This window comes from Cynoglossus semilaevis, chromosome 18, assembly GCF_000523025.1.
Source record: "Cynoglossus semilaevis isolate Cse_v1.0 chromosome 18, Cse_v1.0, whole genome shotgun sequence".
NCBI lineage: Eukaryota > Metazoa > Chordata > Actinopteri > Pleuronectiformes > Cynoglossidae > Cynoglossus > Cynoglossus semilaevis.
The window spans coordinates 2,701,048-2,718,197 of NC_024324.1; the positions used below are offsets into that span (position 1 = coordinate 2,701,048).

The window sequence follows — 17,150 nt, forward strand, 5'->3', positions numbered from 1 at the left end:
TGCCTCCGATAATGAAGATCCGATAACGCAATTCCTGGGTTTTTCGCCAAAATACTGGAATGCTTTTGGGGTACTAAGATGTTTACTACGGTTTTGGAGGATATATCGGTATCGGTTGATATTGGAATCAGAAATTAAGTGCACCGGCATATCGGATATTAGCAAAAACTTAATAATGGACATCCCTATGTGGGATCGCTTTGTTTTTTCTTGAAAACCACATGGACCCAGATCGACTCCTGATTGGCTGGTTTCAAAGTCCATCCATGCGAGGGTTAATTAACCGTTGGATGGCATCGTATTCTCCATGATTAATGTCCACGTGTGTGCGTTTTTTTACGAGCGTAAATAAGTCAGAAGAGGAAACAGGAACACTGATCTCCAACTGACCCAAGTCTTTTTCTGTCTTTGCTCTAATGACTCAACCGCTCGTTGAGTTGCGCGGTGACATATGTTGCCCTCGTGCCGTCCCCGAGGATTTGATTTTAACAAGGCGGGGGAAATACCTGAGTTCTTCTGTGCTTTAAGTGTTTCAACTCTCAGGTTACGCTCTCTCCGCTGGGGGTATTTTCTTCCTCGCTTTCCCACAGAGCCTCAGTGCAACGAGGACTCGGTGTACACACACACACACTCTCTCTGTGTTGCGTTTAAAAAACACTGGAAACCAGACACTTCCCCCTTTTCCTTGGCTCAATCCCGGGCTAAAGAGATGGCAGCGCACGGAGGGATCATCTTTCAAGCTCCCACGTCTGACACTGGGTTTACCTGAAACGGCCACAGCAGGTTTAGACCTGTCTGAGCCCTACTGTATGGACTGTAAGACTTAGCCCGCGTCAGCACCTCGGCCAGATTAACCCGTGACATTTACTGACCTTTTAGTGAAGGCCTTTGTGCCTCATTTACAGGGAAATGTGAGATTTAAAAACTAGGATAAACTGTGTTTTCAAGACTACAATCATGGCTGTGGTTTTCATGACCTGTGTCTTTGTGACCCGCCCAGGGTTTAGTCCCAGACAGACCTGTTCAGCATCATTAACTAAAAGTCACATCCAGACCAACCTGGGCCAGTTCTTATCAACAACATGACCTACAGACACCTGCAGAACACCTGCAGACACCACAGAACTACAGACCTGGGGTCTGTAGTTCTGTGTCACTGTGGTTAATTTAGAAGAAGCAAATTAATCTCCACAGATTATTGTACTGACCTGAACACCAATTGTATCACTCAATTAGTCGTAGGCCACTCCTCCTGCAGCTTTGGTGCTTTAATGTCAAACCCATCGACTCTGTGAGTTCCACCCTCCAGACGCAGTAAGAGCGAGGCCTACTCTTTCAGGGACAAAGCTGAAAGAAAAAGAAGAAAATAGTGAAATTATTTTTGCTATTCCATGATTTTTCTGCTGATTTCCAGAAATAGCTATAAATACCTACATTATCTGTTTTAATAAAGAATTTAAATAAATATCAAAATTACATTTACACTGACAAAAATTCAGGTTTTATTTGCTAGATTTGTCGGCAATTTCTTAGCTATTCCTACATATATTCTTCTTTGCCTATTAGCAATTTTGGTTTAAACTCTCTTTAAACTCTATTATTAAACAGTATTTAAATGTTAATGCAAAAATGTTGATTTTATGCCAAGTAAAAACTTTACATTTGTAAAAAATAAAGACCAGACGTGGCTTTGGCTGTGCTAAGCTAGGCTAACTGGAGCTCTGTTACTGCTGGAAACAAAGTGGAAATCCCACTTTATTATTTCATCTCTGCAGTGAGAAGGAAAGATGCAGTTAATGCTAGGTGTTAAAAAAACAACCTCACTCACACTCACGTTCAACATATGACACTGTGAACCGAAGCTAACCGCACTTTTATTTGCCACGGCATGAACGCTGACGTTGCACGTAGCGATTGGATTTACAGCCTCTGTACCTAATGAGCCGCCCTGGCTCCGCACCAGAGTCTGCTCCTCTGTGTGTGGGCCGTAGGAATCCCGCGGGTCCACAACGGCACTGTTTTATTTTCCGGTGGAGGTGCAGAGGCAAGAGGTTTTTGTGAGCGTTTCCCTCTAGAGGAGCAGGTGTTTAGAGCCGTAACGTCAGGGCGACGTCGAAGGAGAAGACGTTTTTCTGGAACTGATCCTTTTAACGCCGCGATGTTAACTCTGTGTGAATGTCTGTTCTGCTGAACGTGAATGAGTTACTGTTACACCGCAGAGACGTCAGTGCGATTTTGGTGCCGACATGTTAACTAGTGAGACACTAACTGTGTCTATTCATGCACCTCCCACATCCACAACAGCTTTTTTTTAAATCAAAATGTAAAATGTCTGGAAGATGAAACTGCGCTGGAAAATGTCTCCGCATGACGAAAGGTTGGAAAGACTCTAGCAACCCAAAGATTCCGGATATTTAACACTTCTTGACTGACAAGTCACTTCATTATCCAACTCCACGGATTTGTGTCTTTTTCCTTAACCAGCAGAGTTGCCAACGACCATCCTCCGTAATCCCCGACTTTCCTAAATCCAGTGCAAACTGCATTTACGAGACGGATTAAATCCAACTAGAGGATGAATTTAAATGAGCAAATTACCTCACTCTGAGTACGGTTCTCAATCTTTCTGGACGCTGCAACTACTTATTAAAAATTCAGAGGCTTCCATTAACTAGTGGAGATTTGCTGCATAACTACTTTCTCCAACAATAACACCGAAAACCTGCGGGCACCGCTGTTTGGCAGGGCAGGGATAAGAGTGGCACATCCAGAGCTGAGGAACTGGTTTCCAACTCGGTCTGGATGACCACGAGGATTCTTGGTTTTTCTTTCTTTAAGTGCTCCTTGTTCCTGTAAGTGGACTGCAGGGAGGGCAGAGCGGTGCATGGGAACCGAGCTTGTTAAAATATGGTCCTTCAGAGTTTTCACATCAGAGACAAAAGACAATGAAAAACAAGGCAACGAACCTTTTAGCCTAGCCTACATGCAAGTAAACAGACTAAAAAATGAAAGGCATTTCTCCTGTCGTGAACACAAATGCTAAATTGTTGTGTATTAGGTAGCTAACGACACTGCTTCAAACCAATTTTAGCTCTTGACGTATTTTTAGGCTATTTTTGGTCCAGTTGAATGAGACGTGTTTTTGCGATATTGGCTTTTCCATAAGGTCTTTGACATCGACACCTTTAGCAGGACATTAGATTGGAGGCTGAAAGTAACAAAATAACAAATAAATAAATCAAATATCATCAGCCTATAACCGCATAATTTTGAACACGGTCGAACTTTGAAAACTAAATCAAACGTCATCAGCGTATGGTCGCATCGTCATCATTTTTGGAATTCACTTTCTCTTCTCTCAACACAGACACACCAATGTTTACAGACTGAACTTTCTTCTGTTTCAGGTCAGCGGTTGAGGTCGCTGACCCTGACTCTCTGGTGCTCATTTACTGGACATGACTGGACACAGGGGAAAACAGAGGTCATGGTGTTTTTTAAAAAAATCAACAAATCAGCGTCATCATCTGATCTGAACGTTGCGTTTGATGATGATGAACAACACGGTCTCTCTTGTTGCTAACATGGATCAACTTGGATCTTATGGACTTAAGCTTCACACCACGGTCTATCACTGTCTCACCTACGGCGCCCCCTAAACATGTGAATGTTTAGGAAACACCAGGATCTTGTTTCAGTGTAAACTGCACACAGACACAGTCATGATTAGCCTGATTCCTGACTGACCTCAGTTCACCTCTAGGTCAGAGACGACAGTCATGTAACAAATTAACAGCGTATAAACTGAACAACAACGTTTCCTGTCACAAACGTCTCCAGGTTTTTGGGGTTTTTTTTACACATTTTAAAAGCTTGTCATTAAGGCTGTAATTAGAAAACGGTCTCTGATGTGACCCAGACCTCGAGACTAATCTGAGACCAAAACTATTAACAAAAAATAATTGACTTGCGAAGAAACATTTTTGCCCAAAAGCACTTCAGTTTTGTCCCTTTTCTGGGTCTTCTAATAATACACTGATTGCATGCACTGTGTCTCGTCTGTTGTTTGGACAAAGTGTGCCATTTAAAGACAAAAGCCTCTGGTCTGGATTTTACAGCCCTGATAACTAGCAGATTAGCTGACAGCGGGAACAACGGCTTCTGCCAACCCATCATTTTTTCCCCCACAATGGAAAAGACAATTTCAGAACCCAGAGTTTCTCAGACGGTTCTTGACAGTAAAAAACAAAGGCTCCGTCCCGTTTCCGTCCTCATCTCCTCACACGGTCACATTGTCTCGTCACTGCACTTCATTATGTTTCTGTCTCCGTCCTGTCAGTCAACGACGGCGCACACAAAGACGCCGTCTAACTGATGGAAAAAAAAAACCCTGGTTAAAGTGGGCTGTGTGTCGACAGAAGATCGGAACAAATAGGGAATTTAAAGGTCGTTGTCTGTCAGGTCGAAGGTCAATACATAGAAATACTTAATAATTATTTTTATTTATTTATTTATTGTTGTTTAAGCTAGTTTAACTTTATTTACCAAGTATTTTTATTACTTTTATTACTGACTAACATATTTAGAATTACAGGTATGGTGCTCAAAGTGGAGGGCAGGGAACCACAGGGTGTACAGCGGTATTAAATTTCAATATTTTTCCCAATTGAAAACTGCATAGATTTGTAGTTTTATTTCTTTTTGTTTGTTTCTCCATGTTGTTGTCCACATATATGTGCCTTGAAAATTCAAAAGAAGAGATTTGGATTTTTTTTTTTTCTTCATTGAAACAAAAGCATCAGTCTGTCTGAGGGCGAACGGTCCAGACATCAGCGAAACAACGGTGAGTCTGTTCTGGTCTCAGGATTTGGACCAGGAGGGGAGACAAACTCTCCCTGCTCCCTTCCTTTGAAACCACAGACCAATATTTCATTGTTTTTTTTTTCTTTATGTCTGTGACAGGACACAGACTCGGTTTCAAACACATCCATCCCATCCTACGGGCTGTAACCTAAATGTAGCAGCAGAGAAGAAGGCCTCGGGGGCCGTAGAGCCGCTGGGACTGGAGCCGGACTGCAGAGTGAGACAACACACAACCGCGACCCACTTTCTACGACACTCAAGTCTCATGTCTGGATTTCTGCGAAATGTCCAGGAAGACGCCGAGAAGTGGGGTTGGTTTGCGGTTGGTGTTGTTTGTGGTGCAGCGGCGACATAATCAGACACAGTCCTGCACACACACACATGCAGGTAACTTTCATTTCCTGATTCCGTGTGTTAATGTGTAAGAAGCTGTGAGAGAAGAGCTGAGTTTAAGGGAAAAAAAACCTAAGAGCCAGACCTGCTGGGAGAAGTTAATCCTCCACATGCAGCTTGGATTTTTTGGCAGAGAAACAGAACGGCAGTAAAACCTGGTTCTTGGAAACAAAAGACGGAGAAACGTAAGTTAAGCTTTGAAAAGAAAGCTTTTTGAAGAGGTAAAGACAAACGTGCTTTTATCTAACTGGTAGCAAACCCACACTGCACATCAGGCAGGAGCTAATGAGTAGCTAACTCTTAGCCAAATGTAAAGGAGCAAACAAAGGCGGCCGCCACAAGTTGATATAAGAAGAGGGTGTGACGAGTGTGCATGTGTTTTCACATGATGTGTATACGAAGGAAATACTCCGACAGACGACTCGGTTTGATCTAGGATTCAAATTAACTTCAAACGCCTGAAGCTGCACGAGATTCATAATCTTTCATGACCTTTACCAACACTCAGGAGGTGCCAGTGGATTCAGTGGAGCCTCATATTTGGGGAGGTGTCGGAGGGAGGAGCCAAGAGCCAAGAATAACAGAATCAAACTCATAATAACTTAATGTTACCGTCACAAAAAGTTAATAATAACAGAATCAAACTCATAATAACTTGTTAACAGACATTTTCTGACATATCCAACTAAAGTTCTTTACAGATGACGCCCTGCTTACACTGCAAACCGAGAAAATCACTTTAGGAGAAAAAATACAACCAATATATATATTTTTAACATCCATCCGATCGGCTCAGGGACAGTCTTGTGCTTCCACCGCACGTCAGGCGGGTGTTAGATGTCACTTCCTGTCATGTCTGCGCGTGAGAAGCAGCTTAGACGCCAAATGTTATCCTCACAGTCCCGGCATGTCTGAACTACTGAGCCTTGAAGGTCTTTGAAAAGTCAACAACACGTCTGAATGACAAGGAGATGTAATTTATGAAGCGAGTTGAATTTCAGATGAACATTTATCAGTTCAAGTTTTTTTGGCAAAGAGAAGAGGAACTCTGAACTCTGAACTGTTTTAATTCTGCGTCTGAGAACTTTCCAAATCAAGTCTTTGTAAAACGTTCTCACACCTGTGAGGATCAAACCGAGGCTCATGGTCCAGTCTGATTACTGCATGGACCAAAAATGTCCACAACGGCACAAAAAGCCTCCAACAGTTCCCAGTTAACCTCAAGAATCCTGCTGCCCTCGGTCTCCTGCTGAGAGGAGAAAAAAACCAGGGGCTGTTTTCAGTTAACCTCAAGAATCCTGCTGCCCTTGGTCTCCTGCTGAGAGGAGAAAAAAAACAGGGGCTGTTTTTTCTTCTTCTACTTTTTCAGTAGAAACACAAACACGTGACAGAGGCCGAGAGAGAGAGAGAATTACTGACTGGAGAAACTGAAACTGTGGACATTGGACATGTTTTCCATGTTTTTTTCTCCGTGAGTGACAACTGTCCAAAAGAGCACATTTAACCTCTGCAGAACAGAACTGCAGCAAAAGACAAAACTTATTACCATCAATAAATCTGCAAAAGTAAACATATATATATATATATATATATATATATATCTCCAAAGAAGACAATTGAAATGAAACGATAGTTTTATAATAACTGACCGCCAGAAAAAGTCTTTCTTGAATCTTTTCGACTGTTTGTCTCTCAAACCTTCAGACTTTCAACTTTTCAGACTAACCAAATATAACGTAAAGTAATCGACAATTAATACATATTTTAAAAGACAGTTTTTGGGTCATTTTAGACAGGTTTCAGCTTCAGCTTTTTTACACCAATTTTACGATATTCTTGCTTAATGTTAAGCAACTGTCGGGGTACTTGAACGATATTTTCGCTTTTTTAAGTTAACATTTGTTCTTCCTTTAGTTCAAATTTTGTCCACCGATTAAAAACAGACAGAAAAAAACCGAGGCCTGATGTTCAGAGCCGACTCAGTCCTGCAGAATTTGATTCCCAAACGCAGCTCTTTTGTTGCAAGGCCCTGTGATAACAGCAGGGTGTGGTGGTGGTGGAGAAGGAGGTGATGGTGGTGCTGTTACTGTACCACACCTTCACAGAGCTGTCAGCGTGAAATAGATCTGGCCTCAAACGCCACACCATCGCCCAGGGACAGAGGGGAAGAGGAAGAGCAGATACAAAAACCCTGTCAGGAGATAAAATAAAAGCTGGACTAAAAGGAGGAATTCTCCCATTGTTGTTGTTCTGCTGAGAGAAAAAAAAAACACCAAACATATTGTGGTGCAGACAAAAGAAATCCTGTGGTGGACTTCAGCTTCAATCTTTTCCATAGCTCCAAACGCAGAGCGAGTCGGTCCACGATGGGAACGACACTGATGTACAGTAAACACTCCTGCAGGCTGTCATCAAGAGAGGAGGGGGGGGGGGGGGGAAACACCAACAGAACAACGCAGCTGGGGCTATAATATATGTGTGTCACCAGACTCGTAGCTCTGACAGCTTGGCCCACATTCAGCACCAGTGTTGCGTAATGTGTGAATAGGAAGCCGTGCTGATAAACCGACTATTGTTCCACGGAAACAAACACAACATGGGTTTGTCCAAACAACAGCCTGGTTTAGCTGAAAGAGGCTGCTCTGATAAAAGGGTATTTTGGGTGTGTGTGTGTGTGTGTGTGTGAAAATACAGGCGTGTAGACACAACAGACATCTCCACTGTCCTCTGTAACGTCAGACATCAGCAGCAGTTTCTGTGAAGGTTTCTGAGGCTGGAGGCCGGTGCTGCTCCTGTGGATCATGTGATTATAACATGTTCTGTCACAGCAAATAAAAAGTCAACTCACAACCAGCTAGGAAAAACTCAGAGCAGGACAGAAACACAGACTGCAATCAAACAACAGACACTGTGCTTTTGCAAAGTTTTAAAAAATTCCAGAAATAGTTACAAATTAGTAACTATTAATAAGTTTGAAAAGACAAAAACGCTCAACGCAGAACATCCTTCCAAAAGTAAAAACACCAAGGCGCAGGTCAAAGGTTAACTGAAGAGGCCGAACTGTGGGACAGCGGTTGGTGCTCACGCCTTACAGCCAGAAAAGCAGCCCAAGAATCCTAAGAAGACGGATGGTAACCTGGGTGTTAGAATCCCGTGATGACCAATCAACACACGACTGTGACCCACATCTGTGATCCAGAGGGGTGTTAAAATCCCATGATGACCAATCAACACGGACCTAGGTGACCCACATCTGTGATCCAGACTGTGGGCCACATCTGTGATCCAGACTGTGGGCCACATCTCAGCCTTCTCTAAACTAAAGCTACAGCCTTTTTTTGTTGGACAGATTTCTGGTCTAACTTGTGGCCCACATTCCTGATACAATACATGGGCCACTGACGGACCCATAATTCTTTGCTGTAATTGGGCCAAACGAAATAGGTTGTGTGGGCCGTCACTGAGCCAGACCAATTTTGGTATTTGGGAAGCTGTGGATTCCAGCTGTGTCCCAGTCCTGGTGCTGCTGCTGGTGTGTGTGTGTGTGTGTGTGTGTGTGTGTTTATCTGGTCAGTCCAGTCAAGAACATCCTGAGAGTTTCAACAATGTTCTGTCTTCAGGACGACGCACATCAAACAGACTCCTCTCAGCTTCCTGGGAGTGAATTTACATGATTTCCTCCAGGGAGGAATTAATGAAACATCAAGTAAGAAGAACAAAGTAAACATATTTTAAAGTCTGAACATTAAGAAATGCTCTGGAGAGACACCGCCCACACGCACAAACAATCTCTGCCCCTCAGCTGAAACCTAATGTGACCCTGTTCATGGGTTTAGTGAAATAACTACAAGGTGAATCTGTGAAGATTGAGGTTTAAGATCAGCAGCAGCATCAGCAGCAGCAGCAGCAGCAGCATCAGCATCAGCAGCAGCAGCAGCAGCAGCAGCAGTCTGAGCATGCAGGTTACTTCAGGTCATAAAGGAACGCTGGATTCCCTGCAGCGTCCGTCAGAATCCTGCTGTTTTTATTACATCCGCCCACTTGGGAAGGCAAACTGGGGGAAATGGTTTTGCCCCAGGTGTAGTGGTGGACGTGGAATCCATATTTGTAGCCAAGAATGGACTTTGGTGTAACAGCCTCGTTGTCAGTGGTGAACGCAGACTTGAGACAAAGAAGAAGACGTTCTCGTCTGAGAAGAAGCTTCAGGTAAAAAAAAACCCTGGATCAAAAAGTTCAGAGAATAAATGGACTTAAAAACGGTTTTTCCATCCAAGCTTAAAAATGCTGAACTCCCAGTGTGTTTGTGGGTGCTTCAACCTCAGGTCAGCGGCCCGGCTTGTGTCAGATCAGCCTGACTGAGATCAGGATGGACGGTCAGAGTCTGACTGACACTGAACAGCCAGATGGATCGTTCAGGACTGAACATTTTTAATTTATTCTTTGGAATTTTTTGCATATTAATAATTCCATAATTTGAATGAGTTACAGATAAAAACAGGTGAGAAACACTGACATCTACCTGTTGATATTTATCCTTCTGTTCCAGCTACTCTGTATTTAAACTATGAGATTTGATCTATATTTTATATCTCGATTCATCACCGATAAATTGCGATTAATTGTATATAGATAAACATTTTAATCGCTTAATAATCCTTTATTTAGTCTACATAAGTAATGTAGACTTATCTTGACTAATTATAATTAATGAGGGCTAATCCACAGCTCCCAGTGATGATTCAGATTAAAGATGTGATCGGTTTGACAGCCCTGGAATCAACATAAATGCAGCTGGAGCTCCGCGGGTGAATTCCGACCATGACAGGGAATATGCAGTGATTTACAGCTGGGCACGTATTTCGCCCGCATTAAAATCAGAGCCGCTTCCTCCAGCCAGTGGAATACAAATATAAACATCACTTCAGGTTCCTGCGCCCAGATGAGCTCGATAGCAAAAACAAATGGTGGGTTCAGTCAGGCATCCAGGCCTGTGCACATTCTTCCACCAATGACTTTTTCATCTGTAGTTAAAAAAAAAAAAGAAAAAAAAAGAAAGAAATCTTTTATCATCTCATCTCCTGCATCTGTGCTTTGGAAATGTGGGCTTCACATGGAACCAAAGTGGTAAAAAAGTAAATAGTAGAAATGTTTTCTGTCATGTCAGGTTGTTGGAGAAAACCACACAGTTATTCAGATAAACGGCTTCAGATGTTTCTGATGTCAAGTGTCTCTGGACGTCGTCAAACCCATCGACCGTATATAAAAACTGGACAGAGTACGAGGTCGGGTTTAGAGATTATAATCACACTGAGTGAAAATGTAAAAAATTAGCGGTTAAAGGTGGGAGGGTGAATGGGATTGGTCGCTGCATGTGATTGACAGATCATCGTACTGTTAGCTACATGACAACCGTAGATTACAAACGTTATTCCTCAGGTCAAATTTGTTACTGCTCCCTCTACAGGTGACTGAGTTCAAGCTAAATTCCACTGCCGTTATTCCAAATCCAGTTCCGATCTTTTCTCCACTCATACACACTGCAAACATCGTCTGCATAGAAGAGAATTTTGGCCATTTTTTATACACGATCTACGGCCAAAACACACCCAGCAGATTTGGCCAACGAGGTTTTTTTACTGTGAGCACTGTAATAAACAGCCGACTTATATTTATTCCCTTTTAATCTGGTGAATTTCACCTCACCTCTGGCTGCACTGTAGCTTTTTTCTTCAGGATGCACCGTTTCCACGGCAGCTACGTTTACGTCGACACAAAACTGCCGTTGCTGAAAACACTGCGTGTGTTTATTTCCCTCCATAATTACAGTCCATATCACCATGACTTCGGCCTATACTTAGCTCGGTGTAATCAATGCCACCGCGTAACACTGTCAACATGACGGCGATAAGACTGGACGGGGACTAACATGCGTGCGTGTGGTCAGTATGGAAACTGTATCTGGTTGTGCAATCACTCAAAGCCAACCACGGCTGTGTCATAGGTATGTGCTGGTACGTAAACAAACGCACCTCTGCTTCATAAATTCTGTGCTGTATATCTGACCACGTGACGTAAACGGAATAATTCTGGTCAACCTGATGTTTGGTAAAAAAATTCCACAAATAAATGAAAGAAGAAGCGTGTCAGTCATGCCCCAAAAATGTTCCTGAAAAGTTGAAAAACGTCTCAACTTTACACAAAAATGATTCACATTGAAGGTGAAGGCCCCCGATCAACGACTGCACGAGTGTGTTTCTTTACTCAGATTGAGTCTGACTGCATGTGGGGGGGGCGTGGTGTTCTGACAAAACCACTCTGCATGGAAGAAAGTAGAAACTGGATGGAGTTACGAACCACAGGTTTGGCTGCACTGGTCGAGGAAAAAAAAAAAGGAAGACAGAAGCTTCAAGAGTGAGAGCACGAATCCCTGGACCCTTTGGTGTCTGGGTCGATACTGTCGCTGAGGTTTGATCGTCGCATCGATTATTGTCTGCTCACACTCACTGCCTTTGTTGTTAACATCTGTTTTGTGTCGCTAACGAGGCAGGGAGTTGAATGTTTTCATTGTGGCCATTTGTCCAAAATACACTTTAACCAAAAAACGAAGAAGACGAAGGAACACGGAGAAAAATGTTCCTACAATAAAACTTGAATGAAAGAATATTCCAGTGGCCACGGTACCACAGTACAGACGACTTCAACGGTTTGTTTACAGAGTAGAAAAGCAAGTCAGGGGAAAGTAAAGGGTTTGAATTCACTGCTTTAATTAGCCTGACATTTGCTTGATGCTAAATTTCGGATTAACTTTGTTCCTTTGTGTTTTTTGAGCAATAGTACAAATGAACACGTGAGTAAAACAGCACAGGTTTTAAACAGATATGTGGAGTAAATAATGAGCAAATGAACACGTGAGTAAAACAGCACAAGTTTTGTGGAGTAAATAATGACAAATAATAATAAAACAACACTGTCATTGGTTAGCATCCTGTACAAGAGTAAACAAGTAACTCATGGGGGAAAATGTGCGATAATATGCTCAAAATATCATGACAAGTGCTACGCAACATTAAATGCCTCCTTACTAGACACTTCTTATTTCAACTCCCTCACAACTGGTGCCCTGACACACAATGATAAGTACCACCCATGGTACCAACTATGGTACCAACACATATATATGGAAACCAGTGAACTCCTGATCCTGAGCTCGATGCTCCAATAACCTTCTTTTCGGAGCGCTGTCGTCCGACCGTGGGCCCTCCTGGGTGGTTCCCACTGTGGTTTCACCTACAGCCTGACTGATTGTTGTCTGTCTAAAACATTGCGTTGCCAGGACCAGATATATTTTTCCCCCAACTCTCTTCATGTCTCTTCACGTCCACCACCAAAACCAGATGCGAGTAAACCAGAGGCTCACTTTACTCCCTCAGCCACAGCAGAACTCCGTATCCTGACAACAGAAAACCCCGGGAGCAATCAAACTCCTCGGAACAGCCACAATTAAATTTGTCCCGCTCCTTGCTCCCGATCTAGTGTTAAGCAATCAAGACTGGCCGAGACTCCGCCCTGCCCTGGGTTCAACGCTGCACCGTTCACCTCGGTCAGCAGGGGCGTGCAGGAAACCAGAACCTGAGTCAAACTGGAGGTATTTTTTAACACAAAGACCCCGGCGCGGATGCCTTACAGTGAACTGTCGCCTTTTCTTCCTGATGTTTGCTCAAACCCCAGGACATAATTGTGCTTTCGTCTGAATTTGCAGGATTAACTGGAGAAAACATGCACATGCAGGTATCACCGCAGGGGGATTAAAGCCATGGAGAATATGAGAATAGCTGACTAAAAATAAAGTAAAGAGAGAGAGGGAGGGAGAAAAAAAAGGCTAATATGCTGCGCAGTGCAGTCGAAAGATGCCAGAAAGTAGGTCAGCTGGCGCAGGAGTGTTTGCTCTGCAACAATAAGGTGAGTTAGGGGAGCAGAAAGGTCAGGAATCCCTGTTAAAACTGCGTTTGTTTCCTGTGTGTGAATATAAAAACGCTGGTTTGTGCCAGACAATGTGAAGGCCAGAGGCACTGGAAGCCCGTCCTCCAAAATCCTAGGCATGTTTGGAGTTTTGGGAGGGGGAGAGGTGGAGGGAGGGTGAGGCGCTGGTGCCTCCGTTTGGATGCTCGGCTTCCCAGAATCTTCCCCCTTCCTCCTGCGTCGCTGCTGCCCACAGAGCACAAAAGGACGGATGGATCCTCTCCATAAATAACCAGCAGAGCACGGCGAAGCCAAAAACCACCATGTTTTTTTCCTCTCTCTCTCCATGCTTTGTTTCCCACTCCCTGGATATTCAGTCCAGATTCAGCCCAGCTCCAAATGTGCAAATGTGCAGCATCCATCACACAGGCGCTCACAGCATCAAGGGCAGGACCGACTACAGTGAGCGGAAAACTCCAGAGGAGGCAGATTATGAAAACGAGGAGCGTTGAAGTTGATGTTATTATTACACTCAATCCCATCCTGTCGCAGGAAACGACTCGTAAAATAGTTTTGTCTGAATTAACGGCACAGACGTTACGACTGCTCCTCTGTGTTTTACACAAAAGAATTTTGGCGTTTGTCGTGGTTTCATTTTTCCCAGACAAAACAAATAAAAATCAAACGTGTCACTTTGGCCTGGCTTAAAAATCAGACGCAGCTGAAACACGATGAAACGAACAAACACAGACTCAACAACCGACTCGTTCAAAAGAAAAACAGAAGTGCTCTCTGCTCCGACTGGCCAACGCAGGGCATGTGATTAAAGGTGACATTAAAAACGCACTGGGGAGTGTGTTTTATTAAAACACACACACACACACACAGGAAAGAGACATTTGGAAATAAAAGCTACTGTTTGGGAGGAAACCTGATCTGCAGGAGAATGTTGTCGCACGGATGAAGTGTGAAATACTATCCCATAATAATGAAGGGCAGGATATGAACTAACCTGCAAAACCATTGCATATCTTAGTACGGCAATATTTCATATGTGTGTTACTGCCCCCTGCAGTAGACATAAACCTAAATAGAGTGGTTTCGTCAAGCTAGCAATCTTTGATCCCGCCCCTCCCGCTAACACACAGATTTTTCTTTTTTTATTTAAAGTCTATCCTTTGGAATTTGACCTAGCCTAGCCGTAGTCATAAAAGTGAAATCACAAACAAAGGGCAGTGTCACTGTTATTACCCCCCCACCCCCACTCTGTTACATACCCTAACCATGTTGATTTGTGGAAGCTGCGGAGCGTAAATGAAAATTAATTTGTATCGAGTTTCAAAGTTTCAAATAATACGTAAAAAAAGATAAGATTCTATTACTGAGTATCGTAACTCGTGAAAATGCACGGAAATAAATCTGAATAAATGACCTGCTCCTTCAAATGCCACAGACGTAGGAACCTAAACACCGTCATGGTCTCAGGTTCACTCCCTGCAGAGCTGCAGCTACGGAGCACCTCAGGATTAGTGTCCTGATGAAAGCTGCATGTGCTCACATGTCCCTGTAAAACACAAACACACAACGTGCACATGCACCGCTCTCCAATCAGCCGGAGAACACGGGGGTCGATGCGCCTCCGTCTGTCACCCTGCCAACTGCAGGTCTTATCACACACGCAGCCGAGCGGAGAATCTCTCAACAGAACCATGTGAGTGTCGACACATTATCAGGCCTCATCACACTCCAATCACAGCTCAGACTCTAAATCTCACACACACACACACACGCTCAAACCCATTCATCATCACTAACCGTGCTCACTGTGGTCACGTGACTCAATAATGTTGTTCATAGCCGTTAATTATGTTCAGCAAAATTTGTTGCTAACTTTATCCTTGCAAATCATTGTCTCCAGTGATTTCTTTTTTTTAAATAAAAAATATCAGTGACATCATCAGCTAAAATATTATGTGAATCCTTTACAATAGTTGAGTTTCAGGGGTGAAAAGTTGCTGTCGCTGTTGAAAATACAACATTTTGAGCAACTTTTTAAAAAAATAATCCTTTACAATAGTTGAGTTTCAGGGATGAAAAGTCGCTGTTGAAAATACGTAATTTTGAGCGACTTTTTTTTTCAAATCTCTCGTCATTTCTCCTGCCAGTTCAGAAGGTCAAGGTCAGCGTGGGACTGGAACACATCCGTCCAATGTTCGAGTCAGTTCCCTTTAAGCATCACGTCGACGTTCTGGCTGTCAGAGAACGTTATCACCGGGCTAAAGCACGTCTGCCTGACATAAGCTGAGGCTCAGGTTCAACACCAGCAGTTATTGACTCCAGGCTGATCTCATCTGTGGACGGAGTCCTCCACAGTACAGTACACGCCTTATTGTTCAGTGGAGGGGATGATTGAGTGCAAGACCTCGTCCGGTGTGCCGTCAGTTTGGAATGTACGACCTCGTTGTCCTTGCGTCGAGTGCAGAAGTGCGGATTTTCGTCGCTCTCTTCGAATTCCCCTCTGTTGCATCCAGGCGGGCTTTTGTAATGTCGTCTGAATTTAAAATAAAACTGCTCTCGACACTGAAGCATTATCCCGCAGTAACCGCTGACAGAATGATGAACAGTCGGCTGCGCTGCAGAATACAAGAGCGATCCAGAGGCAAATCACTCACTGGGGAAGGTGTGCCCGGGCAGCGCACAATGAATGAACAAGTGAGAGGGGTGAAAAACAGAGTGAACATTGAACCGGGGGGTTTTAAAAGAAGGCCTTGGCGCCCGGTTAGGAGTAATTCACAATCACAGTCGGCATTAAAACGTGTGCAGCTCAATCTGAGACTTTTATGGCCGTGTTCCTCGGCCACTGTGGATCATTTGTGCTGCTGATATAAATGATGACGGCTGAAGGCCAAATAAAGCAAAGACTCACGCCGTGCACAAGGAGCCATTCAGGTCGCTGAAACACAAGTGTGACAATCAGGTGGGTCAAACTGGGGCCCTGGCACCGTCGCTGCTGAAGGCCAGGCGTCACAGAGCTGAGACTGATCCTCTGATCTGTGGCTGATTCGGCTAATGATGCAGAAGGAAATGAACCTACTGTGACGTGTGACCATGTGACTGAGAACATCAGGAAGAGGTCAGAGCTTCTACTAACGTTCACACACAAACATAAGGATATCGGGACTGAAGAGGGTACGGTCGACCCTGATGGATACTAAATACTGGGTATTTATGTTTCATATATTAAATATGACTATATTTTAGCTAATAAATATCGGCAGTATGAGAATGTATGAGAGGTTGTAGCAGAATCTTATCTTATTTCACTTCAGGCTAACATTAATGTCGCTATAAAACCTGCTACATTTTGCAACAATTTTTTTAAATTCTCTATATTTTCTCAGAGAATTTCAAGCACAAATATTTCATCTTATTTATTAGCCCCAAAGTCTACCCGTCCTGGTTTGAAAAATGTAGCGTGAAAAGGTGGAAGTCTCTCATAAAGTGGAGTAAAGTTTCCACCAACTCTGTTACTGAGTCATGGCTGAGTGAGAATCTGTGCCGTAAATATGGGAACTTAACCTTTATGTAACAGCGTTCTAAAATGAAGGGCCCCCGAGGAGACGCATGTTTTTTCTAAATCCCTCGCCACTGACTCCAGTTAATGACAAACATTTCTGTTTTTATTGCCTTTTAGGGCCAATCTATTCAAAAGGGTCGGAGCCCAAAGGCAGAAAAACACCAGGACCCCTCGCAGGGTGTCAGACTCATATTTTCTCACTCTCCTCTGTTTTGTGTGTTTTGTACATTCCTCTCCACCGCTGCTGGGCCACGAGGCTGCGCCGGGGTCACAGGGCACTGAAGAGGGAGACACTGAGGACGAGCGGCCTCTCTGGGTGCAGACAGTGGAGCAACAAGGAGGACCAGAGGTAGAGGGA

General features: G+C 43.6%; 1 long non-coding RNA gene across 4 annotated transcripts in view; it reads right to left on the minus strand.

The window, feature by feature from the left end:
• LOC103394030 (uncharacterized) overlaps window positions 1–17,150 on the minus strand; it is a 70,764-nt gene that overhangs the window by 15,177 nt on the left and 38,437 nt on the right. For all 4 annotated transcript variants that reach the window (XR_003052694.1, XR_003052695.1, XR_003052696.1 and 1 more), the window contains exon 3: window positions 1,209–1,347. This is a non-coding gene — a long non-coding RNA (uncharacterized LOC103394030). The remainder of the gene's footprint in view (window positions 1–1,208; window positions 1,348–17,150) is intronic.